The 6088-nt window shown below is 29.1% G+C and overlaps 1 pseudogene; it reads right to left on the minus strand.

Annotated features, from left to right (window-relative positions):
* Positions 1-697: 697 nt before the first annotated feature.
* On the minus strand, positions 698-2132 carry LOC125868288 (UDP-glycosyltransferase 75C1-like; annotated as a pseudogene).
* Positions 2133-6088: the final 3956 nt, after the last annotated feature.

The raw sequence follows: 6088 nt of genomic DNA on the forward strand, positions 1-6088 counted from the left end.
CTTTTGTGCTGATGTGACACCTTCAACCAAATAAGTTTGTTATGTTTGTACACACGTGCCTGTCACGTGTGTAAATAATTTTTTTTAATTCTTTAAAAAATAATTAAATGTTTTTAAAGCTTTTTATTTATTTTTTTAAAAAATAATTCTTTGATATCTTTTTATTTTCTTTATCTTGTATTTAAATTAAGTTAGTACACGTATGCTTTGTATTTTATAATTTTTTTAATTTTTTTTTACCTTCATTCATTGTGTGTTCTTTTTAATTTTTCTATTGATTTTTTTAATTCTTTTATCTTCTTTGTCTTTCCTTTTGATTTGATTTGAAATTTAATTACAAAAGTCTTATATATAAAATAAGTTAATTTCGAATAGATATTAAAATGAGTAAATAAAATCAAATAAAACATAAAAAAAACCGTTAAAATTGAAGGACACTTTTTATTTATATATTTTTTTAAAACAAAATAATTTTCTAAAAATAATTAAAAGTGAAAAGATAAGAAATTAATGAAAGAAAAAAATTAAAGTTTTAAGTGAGGAAGAAATTAAAATAATTATTTCAGAAACTAAGAAAATTATTTTATTATGAATAATTTCAAACAAATTCACTATTTTTTTCTGAAACGGAGAACAAGCTATTAAAAAACTAAATTATTACTAGCTATTTTATTAAAATCATCTATTCAGGAGCAATTTAGTACCCATTATCACCAAGTAAAAACTCATTAGCAAAAGCCTTGAGATTCACACTTGATGTACCATTTTCCTTCCTAGCTTCCTTAGCTAAATCACTCAATTTCTTGGCATTTCTTCTCAATTCTTCCCCTTCTTCGCCGCTTCCCATCGCGATCGTGATACATCTATTGACCTCATCTCTTTCTATGATACCACCTGCACTGACATTAACTCTAACACCATTCTTCCAGATATCTTGAATGAGTTTTGCATTACAAACTTGATCGTTCCAGAGTGGGCATGCCACAATAGGTACCTCAGATGCTATGCTCTCCAAAGTTGAATTCCATCCACAGTGAGTCAGAAAACAACCAACAGAAGGGTGTTTAAGTACTTCCCCTTGCGAGCACCAATTCACTATCTTTCCTTGATTTTCAAGTTCGTCTTTGTAATTCAACTTGTCCTCCATCTTTTCTCCATCTTGTCCTTCCCTAATCGCCCACAAAAATGGCCTCCCACATTTCAGCAATCCGTGATCAATCTCCTCCATCAATTGACTTGATATTTTAGAGTAACTACCAAATGCTATGTAGATAACTGATCCCTTATCCTTTGAGTTCAACCAATCCATATAATTCTTCGAACTAATCTCAATCATATCAGCTCGAAAAGTATCATCATCAATAAATATTGAAGGAATTGAAGGCTCAATTCCCACCGTAGTCACATGCTTTAAAATTCTCAAAGCATCAAACTCCAAAGCATCAAAAGTGTTCACAAGAACTCTTGGAATTTCTTCACTATTCAACATTTCAATTTGCCTTTTAATTGACTTAACTGCCCAATTGGTACTTTCCATGTCATCAAACACAAAAGATGGAAAATCAATTGGACTAAGTGGTGGCAATCTTGGTAACTCTATTATTTTATCCTTTGCATTACAGTTTTTGAAATAATCAGAATAGTTTGTGAATCTATAATAGAAAACATAAAAAACTATGGCAGGTTGGATCCAAAATAATGTAGATGGGACATTAATTTTTTTGGCCACTAAACCAACCCATTCCATGATAATTGTAAAGATGACATGTGAAAAAAGGGGTACCAGTTTTTGCATTTGATTGGATCAAATTGAAAATAAATTTTGACCCGCTAGACTTTACAGAAGGATAAAACAAATGAAAGTCATCAACTGAACTTAACTGAAATTTGCCATCATAGCCATCAGAGAAAGGAGCAAAGATTAATCCTTCAACGTTTGGAAGTTTTTTTATTTTACTGAAACCTGATAGACTCGTGGTTAAAGTGACTTCAATGCCTAGATTGATTAATTGTTTGGAAAATTGAAGACATGGATTAATTTGGCCTTGGCCTGGGAATAGTGCTATAAGAACATGAGGCTTTTCATTCTTCAAATTTTTCATGTTTTGGGTGGTGTGAAGAGAAGTATTCATGAAGGAGAATGAGGGTTTTGGATAGGAGAACTTTGTTTTTTGAACTGGCTTGGTTACAACTGATTAGGGTGACACATATTTATACTAGTAAATAAATGGTTCTAGATACAAAAAAAATCTAGAAAATTCATTATATTTGTTAAATATTCACCTTAACTATTAAGTTTTGATATTATATAAATATTTATTTAATAAAAAAGTATCAAAAGATATTTTACTCAAACTTTCTAGAAGCTCCAAGAAGTATCTGAATTTATTGTTATTCTAAAAATAAACTTTATTATTTGGCAAAAATTAAAACAGAAAATACATGAATAATTTTGAGTAAGTAACAAAAATATATATAATGATAGCAAGTAGTATGTTTTATTATCAAATATAATGAGTGCTGACTATTTAGAGATACAAAAGTATGCTATTTTTATTTTTCCAAGAATCATCATTATTATTCAGTGAAAAAAAACTCAAGAAATACATGTGTACTTTAATCTAAGAAAAAAAAACATAATGATAGTGAGTAATATGTTTTATTATCATATATAATGTGTGCTAACAAATTAGAGATACAATGCATAACATATTTGTTGTTTCGTTAATAATTATTATTATTTAATAAAAAAACACAAGAAATGCATGAGTACTTTCGTCTAAGAAACGAAAAAAAAATATAATAGTAGTATGTTATATTATCAAATATATCGTGTGCTAACAAATTAGAGATACAGAAGCATGACATTTTTTGTTGTTCCAAGAATCATCTTTATCATTCAGTAAAAAATGACTCAAGAAATGCACGAATGTATAGTAATTTAGACTAAGAAACACAAAAAACACAATATTAATTAGTATGTCTTATTATCAGATATATCGTGTGCTAACAAATTAAAGATAAAAAGCATGACTTATGCACATATTTGATTATAAATTATTATTAAAAAAAAAAGATAATCAGAAACATAATAACGTGAATTAAAATTAGAATATAAAGAAGTAAACACATGAAAAGAATATGTAAAAAATTCATCATATAATACATTTATATTACCTATCTACATTATAATATTTCTACAAAGAGTGTAATTTTTTTTTATTGCCTTTAAGGGTTCAACAATTTGAAATAATCAAACAAGGAAATGTCAGTACTATTCATTTTTCCTATGTAACCTAAGGAATCAAAAAATTTCAAGCGATGAGTCATATTAATGTTTCACTAAACTTTTATATATATTCAAAAGTTTTAATTTTTTTTTATAATTTCTTGGACTCTCATATGTTTGATTCTTTTTCTTGTTCCAAATACATGAAATTATAATTTAGGGTGAGAGTATTCAAGCATAGTATTTTTGTTTGATCTGATGTTGAATTATGTGACTGCATAATTGATCTAAAAATATTAACTTTTAGAGAAGATACACTTTTATTTACTTAATTATAAGTTCTGATCATGCTTAGTTCGAGAAAAGAAAAGATAAAAATACATTCAAAAAATATCTGTTGAATTAATTTCATTTGGCGAAATAGACATGAATGCTCTTATAGTCAGCATAACCATTTCATCAACCTTAATAAATAACAAGAACTCAATCCTGTAAAAAATAACCTTTCCTAGGTAAATGACAACGTCCATTCACTTTGAATAATCAATCTTTTTTCCTTGTATCGTTTAAAATATATTTCCCACTATTCATAATAATTAAAATTTAACCTCTTCACGCTCATTACAAATTTTCAATCCTTCAAACTCATTCTTAAACATATGCATACTTATGAAATGCAATGTAGTGTAGTTAAAAGGTACTTTCATAATGGTTTTTCACTAATTATTAGGTGCAATACTCATGTTGTTCATGCCTCCAACCACCGCATCTCTCCACATAAAATCTTACAACTTAACTTTATAACCTTTCGTCCTGGCCTATTATTTTCTTTTCTTCTTTACTGTTCTATTCTACATACATACACTCTCTCATGTTATTCCACTCTCTAATTGTTTGAGTTTGCTGTTTCAAATTGCAAGTTAGATGTACCATAAGCATTTCTTGATTATTGAAGCCTGGATTATTTTTGAGTTGATGGTTACGATTTATGCATATTGCGTTTTGGTTAGGTGTGAGGTGAAAAGGAATAAAACTCTACAATGTATTAATGCTAGAGTCACGACCCGAATCTATACCCTAGACGTGGCCGACACTCGAGAATCAATTCTGGTCCCCAAGTGAACCCTCATCATGGCTGAATACAAGCAGAAGACTAACTCAAGCATATAAGTTTGAAACTAAATAAAATTCATTGAACTCAATTACAAAATCTTTAACTCAAAAGATTAACTCTGAACAAAATAATATATTCAACTCGCCAGAAATAGGCAACTCATGTCTTTAAAACATTTTAAAAAATAAATGAAACAGACTTCTCAAACTCTACTGTCTATCTATGAAGCCTCTAAATGAGTAAGATGGAAGTTGGAAAAGACCCACGACATCCTGACGAAACTGAAAAGTAAATGAAATCCTCCGGAAGCAAGGAGGCTCACCATAGGTAACTGGAACAACAAGTGGTATCGACGAAAAGCATGTTGATGATCCTAAATACCTGCATTTGCATCATGAAATGGTGCAGGCCAAATGGCTCAGTATGTGAAATATACGAGTATGTAAGGGGAATTCTAAAGCATAAACGTAAGATTGAACATGATAAAAAGGAAACATACTTACCTCTTCTCAACTCACTCAACTAAACTCAACTCAACTCAATGAAACATAATTCAACTCGATAACAAGAGACTCAACTATGATGAAATAGGGCTTAACTCAACAACAAGATACTCAACTCTGGATACTCAACTCAAGATAAAGCAACAATAAAAGATGCAATATATGGAAAGCTTTTAAAAAAGTAGATAGCAACTCAATGTATTGAAGAATACAATAACAACTCAATTTGTATATAAAAACATAATATAACTTTGTGGGAGATTCTCTAACCGACAACCATTACTATGAGCAATGTGATGATACAACGTCTCGTCCACGCTGCCAGAATTGTCCTTTACTTTGTCGGGGTATAGAACCTCTCAACTAAGTGGACCCACTAGTCTATGCTAAAAAGAATTAAGGAATCATCTAAAAAGTATAACCCTTTCTACCCACATTGGCTACACGGTTTATGGGGGCTGTGAGTTGTCTGAACTCTCCTCCATATTGGTGCTCATTACTACTCCCAAAATATAACTAGCTCATATGTTTAAGAACATAATTCTTTCTGTGTTTTGTGATTATTACTCAAAAATATTTCTCCCAAGTTGGACTTATTTTTTACTTCTTACTTTTTCTTCTTACATCAATGGATTTAAAGAGACAAAAAAAAAATACTTTTAAAATTTCTATTGAATATAGTTTTTCAAGAGGAATGCAACTACTTATGTCAAGATTTTGGGGTAGTATTGCTTCCAAATTTTTTAGAGAAAGAATTCATAGAGTGAATTATTTTTCCGGTTATGTACGGTAATTTTTAGATTCTTTATTTTTTTTGGTTACTTTTTTGTTCATTTTTTCCCTCCCCTAAATGGAACAATTTTTGAAATATCTATTTTCTTCTGTAATTTTTTTTTTTGGCATTGTTGGTTTTCCAACTATTTTGGTGATGTTTTGGATATGGCAATTTTTTACAAATTTTGTTGATGATATCGTGTCATTCCTTTTTTTTTTTATCAAGATTTGTATTTTTTAAATATAATTTGTGCCATTATTTTATTTATGTTTCAAGTTCTTAAGTAAATAAATTGAAAATAATATGTTGCCAGAGTAACCTCTATTGCATAAATTTTATTTACTTTGAACATGTAAACATGTTTTCTTTATGCGAAATAGTTATTCCAAAGGAAGATTATTATGGTCAGATTATTGATAGTAATGAATATGTGATACATTTAGTAATGCATGCTAATTATAAAATCA

This window comes from Solanum stenotomum, chromosome 6 (assembly GCF_019186545.1).
Source record: "Solanum stenotomum isolate F172 chromosome 6, ASM1918654v1, whole genome shotgun sequence".
NCBI classification, from domain to species: Eukaryota; Viridiplantae; Streptophyta; class Magnoliopsida; order Solanales; family Solanaceae; genus Solanum; species Solanum stenotomum.